The sequence below is a fragment of the Babylonia areolata genome, chromosome 29, assembly GCF_041734735.1.
Source record: "Babylonia areolata isolate BAREFJ2019XMU chromosome 29, ASM4173473v1, whole genome shotgun sequence".
Classification (NCBI taxonomy): Eukaryota; Metazoa; Mollusca; class Gastropoda; order Neogastropoda; family Buccinidae; genus Babylonia; species Babylonia areolata.
In genome coordinates this window covers 18,102,498-18,122,459 of record NC_134904.1, presented here as the reverse complement: position 1 = coordinate 18,122,459, position 19,962 = coordinate 18,102,498, and the positions used below count along the sequence as shown (strand labels likewise).

At 44.7% G+C, this 19,962-nt stretch overlaps 1 protein-coding gene across 2 annotated transcripts in view; it reads left to right on the top strand.

Moving 5' to 3' along the window:
- Positions 1-2,525: 2,525 nt before the first annotated feature.
- LOC143274824 (uncharacterized) overlaps positions 2,526-19,962 on the top strand; it is a 40,856-nt gene continuing 23,419 nt past the window's right edge. The window contains exons 1-2 of one of the 2 annotated variants that reach the window (XM_076578760.1): positions 2,526-2,742; positions 10,480-10,923. The gene's annotated coding sequence lies outside the window, so the exon portion shown is untranslated. Of the gene's footprint in view, positions 2,743-10,345; positions 10,924-19,962 lie in introns of those variants that run through there. The other variant, XM_076578761.1, reaches the window with a different exon arrangement.

Sequence of the window (19,962 nt, the reverse complement as noted above, 5' to 3'; positions counted from 1 at the left end):
GAACTGTCAAAAATGATTTTAAATTAATAAACAATAGAAAATCTGACAAATCACACGCGTGCGCGCGCGTGTGTGTATTTGTGTGCGTGTGTGTGTGTGTGAACTGCTATCTTCAGTATTCATGCGAGCGTTTTTTGTTGGTTCTCTTTTTTTTCTTTTTTTTTTTTTTGGGGGGGGGGGGGGGGGGGGTTGTTTCCTTTTTTTTTTTTTTTTTGGGGTGGGGGGTGGGGGGTGGGGGGGGGGGTTCTTTTTTTCCCCCTTAAAAAAAAAAAAAAACTTAACATCTTCCGTTGCTGATTGTAAACTGTTGATCCACTTAATCAGAATCTGACAGTTTCCAGTTCAGTCATCGCAGTGAGAAAAGCAACCATTTTGCCCCTTCAACCTTATTGCGTCATAACATTCGTTAAAGTCAGTTTGATTAGGCTTTCGGCGACATGTGACAAAAATTAAGCACACAGCTGGCTTGCATTTTGTGACTTAAATTAAGCACACAGCTGGCTTGCATTTTGTGACTTAAATTAAGCACACAGTTGGCTTGCATTTTGTGACAAAATTTACTAGCACACAGTTGGCTTGCATTTTGTGACTTAAATTAAGCATACAGCTGCCTTGCATTTTGTGACAAAAATTAAGCACACAGCTGCCTTGCATTTTCTGACAAAAATTAAACACACAGCTGCCTTGCATTTTGTGACAAAAAATAAGCACACAGCTGGCTTGCATTTTGTGACTTAAATTAAGCACACAGCTGGCTTGCATTTTGTGACAAAAATTAAGCACACAGTTGGCTTGCATTTTGTGACTTAAACTAAGCACACAGCTGGCTTGCATTTTGTGACAAAAATTAAGCACACAGCTGCCATGCATTTTGTGACTTGAATTAAGCACACAGCTGGCTTGCATTTTGTGACTTGAATTAAGCACACAGCTGGTTTGCGTTTTACAAGCGCTGTAAGGAGCGCTATGTCTTGCTTGGTGCCAGGAATTTTCCTTGCTCTTTGGAATGAGCATACAATTAGAACAAATCTTATGGTGAAGTTTGTTCATGGCTTGGGTCTTAGTTTGGTGAAGGTGCGTCGTTCGAGAGGGTTGAATCCTGGATGTCTGTGCAGGTGGGAGGCCCGTTGGACGTTCCAAATGGAAACATCTCTCCAGCTTTGGATGAGCTCCATGTCGCCGGTCTGACAAAGCTCAATTCTGTGCTGAGCTGTAATGTATTCGATCAAAAGTCACTTCCGCGAATGCCAGTTCACACAATAATCCGCAATTTCAAGTGTTCGCGAATGTTCACACAATAAACCGCGATTTCAAGTGTTCGTAGAAACTGGTAGTGGTCGGCCTATCCACGCACAAAGATATTTACAACACTCACCCGTGTGTGTTTGTGTGTGTGTGTGTGTGTGTGTGTGGCGGTCGCGTGCTCAGCACGCTTACGTATGCACGAGTGTCTATTGTATATACATAATACGAGAATGACTGGCTAGTGTTGACGTATATTGATTCTTAGAGTTGTAATGCAAATGTAGGCCCTATGAATGTGTGTTGCACTACTGTTTTAGTTTTGGTGTGTGTGTGTGTGTGTGTGTGTGTGTGTGTGTGTGTGTGTGTGAATGCATGCGCGTGTACCCTTATGTGTGTGTAATGCTTCAGTGCTGAGCCACACAGCAGAATCCTATTCTTTGTGTTGATCAGGACAGTGTTCAGTTTCACAGGACCGCCAACATAGCGGATGTCGTTGTGCATGATGCGCTGAACTAATGATGTGTATGAGTGGTCTGTGGTTTGCTAGGTCGGCTCTCTGTGAAAAAACGTGCATGCAGCTATCAGATATGAAGAAAGAGAAAAGAGTTTAATTAGTTGAAAATGAACGAAATAGTCAATAAAATGGTTGGGACGAAGAAACCATTGCATCAAATGTTGCGGTGTAATATAGCCATTGCATCAAATGTTGATGTGTATAATAACCATTGCATCAAATGTTGATGCATCAAATGTTGATGTGTATAATAACCATTACATCAAATGTTCAGGTGTATCACAACCACTGCATCAAATGTTGAGTTGTATTATAGCCATTGCATCAAATGTTGAGGTGTATAATAACCATTGCATCAAATGTTGATGTGTATAATAACCATTGTATCAAATGTTGAGGTGTATCACAACCACTGCATCAAATGTTTAGTTGTATTATAGCCATTGCATCAAATATTGAGGTGTTATCCAGCTATTGCATCAAATATTGAGGTGTAATCCAGCTATTGCATCAAATATTGAGGTGTAATCCAGCCATTGCATCTAATGTTGAGGTGTAATATAACCATTGCTTCAAATTTAGAGGTGTAATACAACCATTGCATCAAATGTTGACGTGTAATTTTGCCATTACATCAAGTGTAGAAATGTGATATAAACATTGCATCAAATGTAGAAGTGTAATATAACCATTGCATTAAATGTAGAGGTGTGATATAACTATTGCATCAACTGTTGATGTGTAATGTCTTTCAGAGGTGCCTGTGACACAATAGATTAGGCGTTAGACTTCTGATCCAGTGATCCAGGTTGGCTGCCCCGATTCAGCATAGTGCTGTGTCCCTGGAAAAAAAAAACTTTTTACTCCGATTCCCCTCATTCTTCCCAGGTGTCAACAGGAACATGTCTTCGGTCGGGGAGGGTTAAGACGATGGAAGGAGAGGACTGGGCCCCGCCTTCCTATGCCATATCTCAACCCTGTGGGTACGAGTTCACTGCCCGAATGGCCATGAAGGCTATGGGACCTATAACTTTTAAATCTAAATGATCTTTGATGCCCCTTCCGCCCACCTACCCCTCTCTCCATCCATACCCACCCCTTTGTTTTTCCTCTTCTCTCTTTCGTTGCAAACCACGTTCTTTCTGTTTGATTGATTCACTGGATGGTTGATCGTTGAATTCTTAATAACGGCCTAAAATTTCACAATATTTATGTAAGAAATATTTCATTTACATACAGAACACATACAAGGAGACAGTGTGACAGACAAGAGTGTGCGCGTTGATGACACAGACGTAAAGAGGTGCACCTATCACTATAGTAGTCCAAAGACTGTGCGTGACTCTGACGAACGTGTTTAAACCTCAACCCTTGGCGCAAACTTCAGTCAGTGGAGGGACGCTGAAACTCAATGCGCTGTCAGGACACCAGACGCCGCTCCAGGTCTGACCCAGCACCACGTCCCGAAAGCTGGGGCAACAGTTGGAGCTGGAGTTCCGTTGTTTGTCAGCAAGACTGTTCTTCTTCTGTCTCCTGCAGCGGGTGGCCCTTTTGAACGGCTTACAAGGCCGAGAATTCAGCTCGCGGCTGGCTTTAAACTCCATATGCTTGACGACAATTTTGGCCAAACTGGGGTTCGTGTTGGGGGTTGAAGAGAACGCGGACGTAGACGCTGGGGTGACGTGTTCAGATCTGGGCTTGTTGCCGTTGGCCACACAGCTTCGTACCTTGGGCCTGGCTCTAAAGCCACGGAAGGTGGCTTGGGCTGGAGCCTTGGCCACCATCGATACGACAGACTCTCCAGAGGCGTTGTCGTTGTTCTTGTTGTTAGCAGTATTGTTGTTCACGACGGTGGGTGCTGACCTCATGATTAGCAAGGGCTTGTGACGCGTGTTTCTGGACCTGGCCGCGAACGAGGTCCTGGTGGGGCGGCCTTCATCCTGTGGGGAACCGTCAGGTCTGGGCATAGCGGTGAAAGCCTTGAAGTACATCAGTCGTTTTTGCTGGATGATGTTCAGTTTCACTGGACCCATGTTGACCACAGACGGCCTGGACATAACGGGCTGTGTGGAAGTGGAACCAATGCCCATCATGGTTTCAGGTTTACTTGTTTTGTGACCTGATCTGCTGATCGTGTAGAGTTCTATTTTGGCCAAATGCAGTGGGTCCTCTGATTTTGTGCGTCTCTGACTGAGGTGTCGGCCACGTACTCTCCTCTGTTTCCGGGTCCGAAGGACGGGGGAGTTTGGGGGTGGGGCCGGAACGTAGGTTGTGTCCCGCGCTGTCCTCAGAGCTGCTCTGATGTCATCGATGATGTCGATGTTTTTGTTCTCCTCAGAATCGCAAACCTTTTTCCTGACAGCCCGTTTAGCAGGCTGATAAGGCTCTCGGCTGTCCACTGTCTGTGTCTTTTCTGTGTTCTGCTCTCTTTGTGTTCTGTCTTTACTGACACACTCCAAATCTTCAAGGGTTATGTTGTCAGTTTGAATGGAATCTTTCTTGCATTTCTGATTCTGCTCTTCACAGCTTTCTAGGCCATTTCCTGTCAGTGAATGCTGGATCTGGAACAGTGGTTCATGTTCCGTCTTCTCCTTCACAGACTTTACCATATTGCACTGAGTGTCTATCGCTTTCTGGAGTTTCAAATATAAACTGATGTCGCTCATAATTTTCAGCTGGTCAGTCTCAAAGGGCGACTCTTTGGCTGATGGCTTACCGTGGGGTGTTGTCTCTTTGCTAACTTGTGGCTTTGGGAATGACATTGTTTTCTTGGGCCGTGCCTGAGGTTTACATTTGGTAGTGGAGCCAGCTTGGGACGGTCCACTTTCTTTCGATTTACTGCCATCCAGTCTTTTTTCTCCCTGACTGGCCCCACGTTCCTTAGGCTGATGCCTCTCGCTCTTACCTGCTCTGCATGACTTAACACACTGTCCCTGTTCTTTTGCTAGATGGCTCTTCTCCACTTGGCGGCTTTCCTGACTACACTTGGGGCAGTTGTTGACCAAACAACCTTTCTCCCGTAACGTACGGAAAATTTCAGAAAGAGATTTCTTTGGCTGATTCCCATCTTCGGTTTGGCGCTTTTTTCTGGCTTTTCTTTGTCTGGGATTGCCACTGCTGATCATGCGCGTGTCCAACTTTTCTTTTCTTGTACCAGTGCCAAAGGAATCCTTTCCCAGTATTGCTCGATTAGCTCCCAACTTCAGGTTGCCCAAAGGCTCAGACACAGTCCTGCAGATTTTATGTAAGTTTGTTGTAGAACTGCTTGGGAACGTTTGTGAGTCTTCTTTACTGCTTTGGTTTTGGTTGTGGTGTATTGTGGTGAATTTGCCAGTTTTCTGATGACAGATATCCTTTGTGTCTGTACTGGAGTCGGTGTGGTACATCTTCAATGAAGCACTGGCATCCTTTTCTTTATCGTCTTCAAGTATCTCATGGGGAGTGCTGCTGAACTCGGTGTAGTGGAGATGCACAGCCTGTGTATAAGAGGCAGAAGCATGCTTATCATGTGGCATTGAGACAGATTTACTGATTCCTACATTGGCAGACTGCGTCGTGGCGTTCTCGTTTTTGCAGCCCTCTTTCTTCGCTCGTTCCTCAGCACTGCTGACATGCTGCTCCTGTCTGCTCACAATGCCTCGCTCAGTGCCAGAATCAGGCATCCCTTTATTCCAAAGGCTCTGCCGCGAACCAGGCATGGTTTTCTTCCCTGAATGTTCAGGTTTATGTGTCACGTAGCCTTCTATGGGGTTATCAGAGGCTGTTGGTGCACTGCAGCTACACTGCTGTGAGCTCTCGTGCCTGCTCTGGTTTTCTGTCTCTGGGCTTATTTCAGGCGGCTCTGATTCATGCTTAAAAGTGCTGTGTCGTACAATCTGCGCTAGGGTGCTGCTGTACAGAGGCGACGGCAGCATACATCTCTTTACTTTAAACCTCCCTGCGTACTGGTTGAAGTGCGGCACTTCACGGGGCTTGCAGGGACCTGGAAAGGACTGAGAGCTGGGACCGTCACAATTCAAGTCACTGTCACCACGCACTCCTACTGTCTGCACAGACATTCCCATGTGAGGATAGTCATATGAGTCATAGCCCATTAAGCTTTTCCACGTGCCTGTGATGAGCTTGCTGCTTAAGTAGGGAGACTGGTTCTTCTGGGTCCACCATTTGCTGCTCTGGAACGGGCTCTGGTACAGCTTTTTCTGTCTGGTTTTCTGTGACGTGTCTGACGACTTGCGCTTGGACTGAGCGATGCATGATGACTTGCTGCTCGTCGAGCACAGTTCCGACTGCACACAGGAACGGATGTGGCTGACAGGGGACCCGCAGGTGTCCCACGGCCTCAGTTCTGTTTGGCAACTCCGTTCGTTGGCCAGAGAACACGAGAGATTTTCTGACGGCCCATCGCCAAGGGTATCGTCACAGGGCGCGGTATCTGTGTTTGCACATTCCTCTCCAAACCGAAGCAGTAGTTCTGATGGTGGCAGAGTGCCAGTGGACTTTCTTACGCCGTGTTTGTGTAAGGTGAAAGACCCGTGCGAGTAGCTCCGTGACTCTTGTTTCTCTGACCAGTCTCTTTTGCTGTTTCTGCCACACTTTTCGGTCTTCCCGTCTGGTGTGTTTTCGGTTTTGCTTTCAGATGTTTCCTCTTCTGACGTGGATTCACTATGGTTCTGATCCTTGTGTCTTTGGGACGCCTTCTCCTTCGTTCCCGTTCGTTGTGAGTGTTTACCTCTCGTGCCGCTGTTTTTAGGGCAGGGTTTCAGTACTTTCTTTTCAGAGTCACGCCGAGGCTTCAGCTTTGTGGCTGGAATTTTCTTTTCAGCATTCCGTATCGTTGTCTTGGCAACACTTTGACAAGGGAGTATGGGTGTTTGTTGTTGATCGTGTTCGTTGATCTGGTCAGGGTGGGGAACGGGCTGATCTTTCGCTGCAGTGTCTTCATTGCTCATACTACTATGGTGAGTACTCCCGGGCTGTGCTCACACATACTGTAGGGTCCAGCATGTTTGATGCCTAACTTGGGGGTTACATCTGACTTTCACTTCTCCTCTCTTAGAACTCGCGCCGCCTGAACACACATCTAGTTACTTGCGCTTGTTGTTTTGTTCTCACAGACATGCACGTTATCTGTCGGACTAGACTGATGTTTGTGGTCAGTTACCGCTTGTCCTACTCACATAGACACGATGCACTCGAGTGGACTGGTTGTGACCTTGTCGGGGAAAACACCACTCTTCCTGTACACTCCACAGACACTGGGTCAACACTGTAGAAACAATGCTGTCAGGGGATGACGTTATTTTGACGTTGTACGCGTTGCAACGTCATGAGCCTTTGCTTCTTTTTACAGCAGTTCAGACACGCGTGTTCGAAAAGAATTTCATTTACACACACCCGCATTTATACACTGTCATACACACACTCATGAATGCACACACACTAGCTGCGCTCATGTCTTCTAAATAAGATAAGTGACATGAGTTTGCAACAGCAACAACAACAAAAATATTAATAAAACGAATAAAAATCGGACTTCAAAGGCATGCACAACCTGCGTGACCTCAGAGACCTTCATTTATCTTGGAGATCATTGCAGGTTAATGTGGCTGAATAAAATAATGCAGTGTTTAACTGATTTTATTTTTCTCGAAAAGATATAGATATCTGCTTAGGTAGCTTTAAGTGCACTTAGATGTAGCATAGCCAGGTTATCAAAATGGATCACCCCCCAATTTTTTTTTCGTTAAGTTATAATGGAGAGGAGGAGAGGGATCGAGATGGGGCGTGGGGGTCAGTAAAGGCTAACCTACAACCACACTCCTCCCCCACCCCCTCTCACGCCTCCTTCATGTTTCAATAGCTTAATGAGGCTAGTAACCAGTTATGACTTCAAGCTTAACCCATATAAACGGGAGTTGTTGGGGTTTTTTTGTGTGTGACTTTTTTGTTGTTGTTGTTGTTTGTTTTTTGTTGTTATTGTTTATCCTGCCCATCATCTTCAACAATCAAAGATGATCTAAACCGCCTGCACCGTTTCAGTGGCATTATTCCCACGCCGCTCATTCCGAGTCCCCCATACACAGCCACACCCTGGCCAGTCTCCAGTGCCGGCAGTCCGCAGGGAACCATCGATGTAGGTCGTCAGGAGGCCACACACCACAGGAGACCCTGCACTGCTGCTGTCACTTCGGTGGTGTTCGGTAGTGCCTGTTCTGATTTAACGGACTTAGGACACCACCTACTAAGCCCCCCTACTGACGACATTGATGGTTTAGTCAAGGGGAGTAATTTTCAATGAAGGGGTGGACTGTATTTATCTCAGAGATCATTGCGGGTTAACCAGGTCAACTAAATACATGGGTGCATTGATCTTGACTTGCCACGAATTCTTCTTCTTCATCGTTCGTGGGCTGCAACTCCCACGTTCACTCGTATGTACACGAGTGGGCTTTTACGTGTATGACCATTTTTGCCCCGCCATGTAGGCAACCATACTCCGTTTTCGGGGGTTATTGCCACGAATGACTCCAGGTGTCGTTCGAGGCTTGAGCAAAATGACTCCGGTGTAACAGGCCAGATCTTACCCGGCCAGAGTTTACCCCCGTAAGAACTGGCCTAGGCCAGAGTTTACCCCCGGAAGAACTGGCCTGGGTTACATCTTACCCGGGGAAAAGTTTGGCCTAGGCCAGTTTATATCCCCTGGGCCATTTCTCATCCCCTCTCTTTTTCTCTGAAATACATTGATATTTGAAGAGTGCCAAGATTAGCAATATTAGAATGAAGGGTATGTGAACTGCGAGGAATATATTTCACACAATATTTTTTACCAATGGGCTTTTATTAAAAATGGAAAGTAACCAATGAACTTGTTGCTTGGATAAAACTGTTGTCTTATTTGCAATTTAAAGTTTCGATATGGAACAGCTTTTTTTAATTGATATTATCTTTGAACATGAAGTTCGTTCCTAGAGACGTTCAGTCGCTCTGATGTACAGTGATTGCTTTTGATGAATTATGCTTAGTAATCTTGAGTTGGAAATAGAAAGAGGGAGACATAGTGGCACACCACGAGAGTTGGAGTTATGCAAGTTTTGTAATATGGCTGTGAATGGGGGTGAGTTCTATTTTATAATGGAATGCACAAAGTATAATGACTTCCGAAACAAGCATGTGCATGAAAAAATTTTGTCTCCGAAGTCGGTTTTCATTTTTGTTTGTTTTTTTTTTTTTGTTCATAGGAAGCAGATGGAATTTGTTAGCTATAAGTACGTTTATCAAATTTGCGCATTCAAATGCTAATTGTTATTTGAAACATGTTTGCGTTTCTTAATTAAGTTATAGTGTTGAGTATTTGAATGTCTTCTTTTGGGCGTAAAAGTATCATTTGATAGCAGTCCTCCATAAGCAACCGGGGTGAAAGGATGAATAAAACTTTAAACTATATTTTTTAGATAATGAACATGGAAGAGAAAAGAAACTGAGAAGAGAAACGAGAAAGAAAAAGAGGGTATTGAAGAAAGAAGAAAGGTATCTCCACTAAAAAATCAAAGAGCAAGAAGAACGTGAGAACGTCTGGGAGCGGAGACGACTCAGCTCTACCACTAAGCTGAAGGTCTACTGTGCAATGATCCTTACCATCCTCCTTTCCGCCAGCGAGACCTGGACTGTCTACAGCAGTCACGCTGTCTCTGCAGACTCCTCCACATCAGGTGGCAGGACAAAGTCTCCGACACGAAAGTCCTGGAACGAGCTGGCCTCTGCAGCGTCTAAACCCTCCTGCAGAAAGCCCAAGCCAAGTGGGCTGGACATGTGGTCAGAATGTCAGACAGCCGACTGTCTAATCAGCTGCTATAATTATGGAGAACTGTGTCAGGGCAAGAGCTCCCTTGGAGGACAGAAGAAACGCTTCCAAGACTGCCTCAAAGCGTCCCTCAAAGTCCTGGGCGTCGACACCAACACGTGGGAGACACTTGCTCTGGACCATCCAGCTTGGCACAGAAGCCCGTGCAGCTGAAGCCAGGCACATCACCGAAGCGCACCGAAAGCGTGCTGTGGGCAAGGCCCGAGCAGCATCCACTGCGATAACAGCACCCACTCACTTGTGTCCCACATGTGGGCGAGACTTCAGGGCCCGGACTGGCCTCACCAGTCACCTCCGGACCCACAGCCACCGATCTTCCATCTTACTCTTGAAGCCATGGTCATCTTCGAATCCGAAGGACGAACATCTTCACATCACTTTTTTGACGAATATCATCACATCATTTTTTTCTTCTTCATTAATTGCAAAGTGGCTTGAACGTTGGAAGGAGTTATATGAATTCCCATTACTATTATTATTACTGATTGTTATTATTATTATTATCATTATTATTATTATTACTATTATTATTATGGTCGTCGTCGTTGTTGTTGTTGTTATCATTATTATTATTATTATTATCATCATCATCATCATCATCATCAGCAGCATTATTAATGTAAATGTCATCATCATCATCATCATCATTAATGTAAATGTGATACAGACTGATTGGGTGAGCGAAGTGTACACAGGTAGTATATTCCAGCCAGGAGGGGAAAGAAATGGCCTAGGCTGGTTTAAACCCGGGGTAAGAACCAGCCAGGGATATGTTTCGGCCTGTTACACCTGTAAAACCCAGCCGGGGGTGTTGGTGAGGGAGGAGGTAATTTGATGCTGCTACACCGGGTTTTCTCAGCTGGACACGGCCGGATCGTAACTCGACAAGTCATCAGAGTCGCCTCAGTGAGCTGGTCTCGGATAACATCTTGATGACCAGATGTGCGCGCGGTGGACATGTACATCTACACGTGTGGACACGACAGCAACTGACGAGCTGTCACTGTGCAGCTGAGCAGATATTAGAGCTGTTGGACACGACAGCAACTGACGAGCTGTCACTGTGCAGCTGAGCAGATATTAGAGCTGTTGGACACGACAGCAACTGACGAGCTGTCACTGTGCAGAGCTGTCACTGTGCAGCTGAGCAGATATTAGAGCTGTTGGACACAACAGCAACTGACGAGCTGTCACTGTGCAGAGCTGTCACTGTGCAGCTGAGCAGATATTAGAGCTGTTGGACACGACAGCAACTGACGAGCTGTCACTGTGCAGCTGAGCAGATTGTTGAGCTGTTGGACAGGTAAGTTCAGCACGTGTTTGTTTGTTTGTTGATTTTTTGTTGTTTGAATTTGACCTTTTTCTGCTTGTGTTTGTCTGTTGGTTTTCTGTGTGTGTGTGTGTGTGGGTGTGTGTGGGTGAGAGAGAGAGAGAGAGAGAGAGAGAGAGAGAGAGAGAGAGGAATTAAAAATAACTAATTTCGGGGCGTGGCGTAACGGTTTAGAAAATAGCAATGAATGTTTATTGCATACAAGCAATTTTGAATCGTTCGTTTATTTATTTATAGTCTGTTCATATAAGATGATGATATTAGACTGAATTAAATTTGAAAAAGAAAACTTTTTATTTTATAATAAAATCAACCGGATACTTACATCTTATCATGAATTCAGTTCAGGTATAGTGTTCGCAAATTACCAGTCGAGACTGATAGCTGTTACATTCAAAATATTCCACGTGAATTATTTATTTGTGGTTAACGCGATTTGATTGTGATTGGTAACGAACCTTGCTGTCCAAAATTTACATATCTTCGAAATCAGTTCGTTAGAAAAAAGAGAAGAAGAAGAAGAAGGGAAAAGAAAGATAATCGGATGAGCTTTTATTCTATACAGTTTATTGAAACCAGTGAAGGGGGTGTAACCAAATACGGAGAAATTTATCAAAATGTGACAACTTACAAGATGTTATTGTCGTTTCTGTATCTGATTTTATCACCAATCCAATTAATTTTACATGTTGTTCAATAAGATTTGATTTCGATGCTTAAAAGAATTGTTGCTTTGGAATACTATTCTGCATCTCCCAACAGGAGTCAAAGTATTAGATGGTGTGGGTACTTGTGAACGAAGGCTTCACGTTGTAGACCTATCCAGATTGGTGTAGCGTTTTGGTAAAAGTCCGAACGGCTTGGAGGTTTTTGACGCTCCAACTAGTTAAGCACCCCAAAACCTAGCTTGCTTTAACTTACTCAGTACGGCCAGTCCTCTCTTCTCCTCTACACAGACCCCTCGGATGTCCAGTGGGTGTCTGAATGACCCAACCATTAGCTTCCGTCGTCAGAATTGTGGTATTCTTTGTCAACATTCGCGTCTTCAGTATAAGAGCCTTCCGCTGGCAATATTTTGATGATGGTAACTGGGGTGAAACGCTGTTAACGTCGTCTCTTTCGCCGTTCGTATGGAGAGAGTTAAACCTCAGAGAACAGCTAGCAGTACATACACACTGACCACGGTTGTTGATGGCGATAACGTCGGTTCGAAGATAAATGTAAAGATAATAATGATAATAGTCACTTTTAGCACAAACACGCTGGTGGCAAATGAGTTCCACTCGGACTCTTCCACAGCGCTGGTGGGGAATGACTGGCTGGTCAATGCTGGGTTCTCTTTGTCCACTGTTTTTTTCTTGTTTTATTTTGTTTGTTTGTTTTCTTCTTCTTCTTCTTGTTTTTGCCGCCTCGTCCTCCTCTCCTCCAGACAGGCACGACGTCTTGCCTCAAAGATACTGGCCGCTTGGTGGATTGTGTGGTCCTGTTGTTCAGTGCAGGGCTCTGACGGGCGCAACAGCCGAGTGCTTAAATCAAAGAGTCGGACTTTCAATCTGAGGGTGCCCGGGTTCGAATCCAGGTCATGGCACCTGGTTGGTAAAGGGTGGAGAATTTTCTCATCTGCCACGTCACCAGATGTGCAGACCTGTTAGTGCCTGAACCTCCTTTGTGTGGGCACGTTAAAGATCCTGTAATCCATGACAGCGTTCGGTGAGTTACGGAAACAAGAAAATACCTGGCATGTAACCCGCTGCCCCTTAAAACGGAGTGTGACCACCGCTCAAGGTCTAGTGGAGGGAAAGAAACCCTCTGCCCCTTAAAACGGAGTGTGACCACCGGGAAAGAAACCCTCTGCCCCTTAAAACGGAGTGTGACCACCGCTCAAGGTCTAGTGGAGGGAAAGAAACCTTTTGCCCCTTAAAACGGAGTGTGACCACCGCTCAAGGTCTAGTGGAGGGAAAGAAACCTTTTGCCCCTTAAAACGGAGTGTGACCACCGCTCAAGGTCTAGTGGAGGGAAAGAAACCCTCTGCCCCTTAAAACGGAGTGTGACCACCGCTCAAGGTCTAGTGGAGGGGAAGAAACCTTCTGCCCCTTAAAACGGAGTGTGACCACCGCTCAAGGTCTAGTGGAGGGGAAGAAAAAAGTCTGGAGAGTGTGTGATTCGAACCGGCACCCTCAGGTTCTTCTTCTTCTACTCCTCCTTCTTCTCCTCCTTCTCCTCCTCCTCCTCCTGCTCCTCCTCCTGTTCCTCCTCCTTCTCCTCCTCCTCCTCCTTCTTCTCCTCTTCCCCCTCCTCCTCCTCCTCCTACTCCTTCTTCTCCTCTTCCTCCTTCTCCTCCTCCTTCTTCTCCCTCTTCTTCTTCCCGTTCGTCAGATGGACACTCCAGTCTCCGCGATGAAGGCAGCTGTACGCTGGAGGTCCTCCACACAGCTGTAGAGCTTCCGGGTCACTGGAGTTGGGTCGGGCCAGCTCCTCTTCCTTAGCATCTCATGGAGGGGGCAGAACTGCAGCAGGTGTTCTGTTGTCTGGTTGTCATTCCCACAAGGGCACCGTGCTGAGTGACCGATACGGAATTTAGTGTACTAAATGGTGGTTCAGGCCGGTTGTGGCCTGTCCTGAGTCTGCACTGATACCTGAATGTTCCCACCTAGCCAGTCAGCAGGTTAGTTGGGACTGTCCTTTTTGTGGCGTGGATGCTGTTAAATCCACTGCCTCTGTCTCTTGGCCTCTCTCGGTCCAAAAGCAGCAAACATGTACTGTCCTCCATTTCTTCACTTGATAGCCTCCGTTGCTGCAACCAAACTCTGTACAATGAAGGGCCATCGTATGCACACACACACACACACACACACACACACACAAAGAGAGAAAAAAAGTTATAAAGAGAGAGAGAGAGAGAGAGAGAGAGAGAAGTCTAAAAAAAAAAAGAAAAAAAAAAAAGAAAATCTTGTTTCGCATGTTTTGCCTTTCTCGATCGTCTTTTGTTGCTCACAACTTTGGAGGAGCCAATCAACTCCGAGAGGAAAGATCATGTGACGCGCCTCTTATAAGTCATGGAAGCACGGATCGCTTCGGTGGTGTATTGCTTGTTAATGCTGACATGACGATGTATTGCTTGTTGATGCTGATATGACGGTGTATTGCTTGTTGATGCTGACATGACGGTGTATTGCTTGTTAATGCTGATATGACGATGTATTGCTTGTTAATGCTGATATGACGATGTATTGCTTGTTGATGCTGACATGACGGTGTATTGCTTGTTGATGCTAATATGACGATGTATTGCTTGTTAATGCTGATATGACGATGTATTGCTTGTTAATGCTGACATGAAGGTGTATTGCCTGTTGATGCTGACATGACGGTGTATTGCTTGTTAATGCTGACATGACGGTGTATTGCTTGTTAATGCTGACATGACGGTGTATTGCTTGTTAATGCTGACATGAAGGTGTATTGCCTGTTGATGCTGACATGACGGTGTATTGCTTGTTAATGCTGACATGACGGTGTATTGCTTGTTGATGCTGACATGACGGTGTATTGCTTGTTAATGCTGACATGACGGTGTATTGCTTGTTAATGCTGACATGACGGTGTATTGCTTGTTATTGCTTGTTGATGCTGACATGACGGTGTATTGCTTGTTGATGCTGACATGACGGTGTATTGCTTGTTAATGCTGACATGACGGTGTATTGCTTGTTGATGCTGACATGACGATGTATTGCTTGTTAATGCTGACATGACGGTGTATTGCTTGTTGATGCTGACATGACGGTGTATTGCTTGTTGATGCTGACATGACGGTGTATTGCTTGTTGATGCTGACATGACGATGTATTGCTTGTTGATGCTGACATGACGGTGTATTGCTTGTTGATGCTGACATGACGATGTATTGCTTGTTGAGGCTGACATGACGGTGTATTGCTTGTTGATGCTGGCATGACGGTGTATTGCCTGTTGATGCTGACATGACGATGTATTGCTTGTTGGTGTTGACATGACGGTGTATTGCTTGTTGATGCTGACATGACGATGTATTGCTTGTTGATGCTGACATGACGGTGTATTGCTTGTTGATGCTGACATGACGGTGTGTTGCTTGTTGATGCTGACATGACGGTGTGTTGCTTGTTGATGCTGACATGACGGTGTATTGCTTGTTGATGCTGACATGACGGTGTATTGCTTGTTAATGCTGATATGACGATGTATTGCTTGTTGATGCTGACATGACGGTGTATTGCTTGTTGATGCTGACATGACGGTGTATTGCTTGTTAATGCTGACATGACGGTGTATTGCTTGTTGATGCTGACATGACGGTGTATTGCTTGTTGATGCTGACATGACGGTGTATTGCTTGTTGATGCTGACATGACGACCACTGTGCCACGGTGCCCCGACGGGTGGATGGTGGCCCAGTGGAAACACGCCCGGCCAGAAGTCAGAGTCCACGGGTTCGAGTCCCGTAATTACTCCCTCCGCCCCCTTTCATCTAGACCTTGATCGGCAGTCTGTCTGGGTGCTAGTCTTTCGGATGAGACGATAAGCCGAGCCCCATGAACAGCACACAGTTTGTTTCAGTTTGATGAGACGATAAACCGAGCCCCATGAACAGCACACAGTTTGTTTCAGTTTGATGAGACGATAAACCGAGCCCCATGAACAGCACACGGTTTGTTTCAGTTTGAGACGATAAATCGAGCCCCATGAACAGCACACAGTTTCTGTTTCAGTTTCAGTTCCAGTTTCTCAAGAAGGCGTCACTGCGTTCGGACAAATCCATAGACGCTACAGCACATCTGCCAGGCAGATGCCTGAACAGCAGCATAGCTCAACGCGCTTTGTGCATGCTTATCTATCTGTTTACATATCACAGTGGATTTCTTCAACAGAATTTTGCCAGAGGACAACACTCTCGTTGCCATGGGTTCTTTTTCAGTGCGCAAAGTGCGTGCTGCACACGGGACCTCGGTTTGCCGTCTCATCCGATTGACTAAACGCTCAGTTCAATTTTCCAGTCAAACTTGGGAGAAAGGGCAAGAGCGGGAATCGAACCCAGCCCCTCATGGACTCTGTATTGACAGATGAGCGTCACCATTCTGCCACCTGCCTCCAAAGTGAACAGGCTGGCAGAACAGAGCAACGATTATAATCTTTTATCATCATTTCATTGTGTTCTGTGGAGTGTAGTCAGTTACGGGGAGTGCGAATGGTGCACGGTGGATCGATATCGGCCCAGGATTTTGACCAAGTATACAACGTGTGGGAGCTGTTTCTTTGTGTCGCCAGTTGAAAGGGGGCGGGGAGGGGGTGGGTGGGGATATGAAATGTTTATTTCAGACCTTTGCTCACTGCATAGTTGTAAAGGTGTTTCAATTGGAAGTACAGAGAATGACATATGTTTATTCAGCATGTCTTCTCTTAAAGACTGGTGTTTTTTTATGTGATGTCTTTTTTTCAACAGTAAATATACAGCACCATCTACCACATATCTATGACTTGACTTGATTTGACTTGACTTGAGTTCATTTATTGCCATAAAATCCCGAAGGATTAATAGACACAACAAAGAACAAAAGGAACAAAGAAATAAACGGTCATCTAATGTGTGTGGTTCGTCCGTCGGGATCGACGAAGACCATCTAGTCATCCTGGGGGTGGGTGGGTTGGGCTTTGCGGGTGCGCAGATGACTGGTCAGGCCAATCCGCGCCCGGAAGGTTCTGACGCAGTGTGGACAGGGGATGGTGGCGGCTGTCGGGGACTTGCTGGTACTGCTTTTCCTGGCCTGTCTGCGTTGCTCTGCTGCAGCGATTCTGTTGGCCTCACAGGATTTGGCGCCTTTGTGGACAGCTGAACGCCACTTTGATCTGTCCATTGCATTCAGCTCCCATGTGTCGTGGCTGATGTTGAAGGCCTTCAGAGAAGCTTTCAGAGTGTCTTTGAAACGCTTCTTTTGGCTTCCATGGGAGCGCTTGCCATGTTGGAGTTCGCCGTACAGCAGTTTCTTGGGGAGCCTGTGGTCTGGCATGCGAACTACATGGCTTGCCCAGCGCAGCTGGGCCTGCATCAAGATGGTGTAGATGCTGGGCAAGTTTGCACGAGTGAGGACCTCTGTGTCAGGGATCTTCTCTTGCCACTTTATGCCGAGAAGTTTTCTGAGGCTGGTGGTGTGGAAGTGGTTCAGCTTTTTGGCGTGGCGTTTGTAGACCGTCCATGATTCACATCCATAGAGCAGTGTGGTGAGAACTATGGCCTTGTATACTTTGAGCTTCGTCTCCAGGGTGATGCATCTCCTGTTCCAAACGTTCTTATTGAGTCTGCAGAAGGCAGCGCTGGCTTTGGCGAGTCTGGCATTCACCTCGTCGTTGATGACAACTGTGCGAGAGAGTGTACTGCCCAAGTATATGAACTTGTCCACCGCGTTCAGTCGTTGCCCGTTGATGAAGATGTTTGATTCAACGTAAGGCTTTCCTGGAGCTGGCTGGTGCATCACCTCAGTCTTCTTTGTGCTGATTGTGAGGCCAAAGTTGTCACAGGCAGCAGGGAACTTGTCGACGCTGTGTTGCACATATCTATGACTTGACTTGACTTGACTTCATTTATTGTCATAAAATCCCGAAGGATTAATAGACACAACAAAGAACAAAAAGAACAAAGAAATAAACGGTCATCTAATACGCATGCAATGAAATACACAGTTGGCGAGTGTTTTTTGACAGTCATCGCAGTTGAATAAATCACTTGGTTTTAGGTTATTGTTTTGTGTTTTTCTAGTGATCACATTTGATTGATGATCATACTGCTATACAGTTGTAAATAGATGGTTTCGCAAATCATGAAACAAGATACACTTATCTAAGAAATGTAATTCATATTCAACAACTTCACATATATCACAACCTCTCTTCTCTGGGAATGTTTGCACATCTTCCTTTTCGATATCTAAATAATGTGCACTTATTCTGAGTTGACAAAGAGCTTGTTTGTGAGCAGGATCGATTTTATCAGTTAGATAATTCTTAATTTGATAATCGTTTCTTTCAATTTTGTTGTAGAAGTCTAATCTGTTGTATTCAGTTTTTCTCTGTTTCCAGAATTGTATATATATATATATATATATATATATATATATATATATATATATATATATATATATATATATATATATATATATTTCTTAGTTGTTGACGTAATGCGAATTTAAGTCTGCTGTTACTAAATTTCGACTGATTAATCCAATCATGACCTGAGCCTACATTGTGAAGAATATTCAGGGTATCCAGGGTTTTTCAGTTGTCTGATTGGTTCATCATTGACATACAGACCTTTTTGATATGGCTATCATCATGTGCATCCAGAATATGAGTCCAGTGGCCAAGAACTCTGCATGCAATATGAATTCCATTTGGAAATCTGCCCAGTTCTGCTAGAGTTGGCAGATTCATTGTTTTAGAATGTACCCCTAGAAGCAGTTTGCAGAATTTAATATGCATTTGTTCATGTGAATGTTTCGAAGAAATGTAGTTTCTAAAGAAATCTGTCATTCCTGTATTGAATGAATTGGTAGTTTTAGTTTCAGCCCATGGGAACCAAATATCGGATCCATATGATAATATAGTAAAACAAGCGAATCAAAAAGCTGCAGTACAATATCCAAACGAATATCTTGCTTTTTAACGATTCGTCGGAGGGAATGTGCTGCTTTTGATGCCTGTTTGGTTAGGTGCTCTTGGGCATAAGAGAATGTTCCAGTTTTGTGAAATAATGTACCGAAGTACTTGTAACGGTCAGTTGTCTGGATTATATCATTGCATATTGTGAAAATAACAGGCACTTTGGGATCGGTGTGTGTGAAAACTATTACTTTAGTTTTTTGTATGTTAATTTTTAGATCCCAGTTTTCACAATATAGATTGAGTTTATCCAGTTTCCTTTGTAATCCTGTCTTTGTCGTGGACAAAATTACTAGGTCATCAGTATATAGTAAGCACGAAACAATATCATTTTTATCAAGGTCTATGGATGGTGAGTCAGTAACGCCTAAATATTTCGGGAGATCAGTGTTAAAGATATTAAATAAAGTTGGACTGAGTGTGTTTCCTTCCAGTACCCTCTTCAATATGTGTATTTCAGAAGAAAATCCCGCATCAGTTCTTGTGCAAACTGTGGCATTTTCATACATAACTCTAAAGCAGTTTCCATTTATACCGATTTAATACAATTTTAGCATTACAGCGGGATGTCAGACTGTGTCAAATGCTTTCTGAAAATCAACAAAACAGCAATAAAGGCGATTCATTCTCTTTTTTTCTCTTTTTTTAAAAAGTATCATCAATTATCTTTTTAAGTATGAATATGTGGTCCGAGGTCTTGTGTGATTTTCGAATACCCTACTTGGGTGTGAAGGAGCCCCATCTTGCTGAAACACGTAATTGTTTCTAGGATAAAGACGCCTACAATCCGGGAGAAGATTGTCATCCAATAACTGAATGTAGCTTTCACTATTATATCAGTGTCAATAAGATGAATGTTTGTTTTTCCTTTCCAGGATACTCCAGCTGAAACAATTATCTTTTTGGAAAATCCAGAAGTCTCATGATAGAGGCGAGATGGCTAAATTTCTCGTTTCCGTTTCCAATAAACGCGATCGTTTTGGCGATCTTAAGCTATCTCTAACGTTAAGTCTTTCTCGTCTGTGAAAATGATCCTTTTCACATCAGTGGCCGAGTAGCGGTCATTTAAGTCACTGCAGCGATTTTTTTTATTTTCCCTCTAAAATTTTGGTCCCTCCTTGATACCCGTATCCTCTTGAAGGGCTTCAGCTCCAGTTCTTTCGCAATTCTTTGCACAGAAGACTTGCTCACTTGTAAATCGCTTGCAACTTCTCTAAATTTGTTGGTCCCTGGGTTCTTCTCCTGGGATCGAATCAGTTCCTCAACACGGTCCTTGTTCTCTTCCGAACATGCAGTCTTGGGTCTCCCACTGCCAGTTTT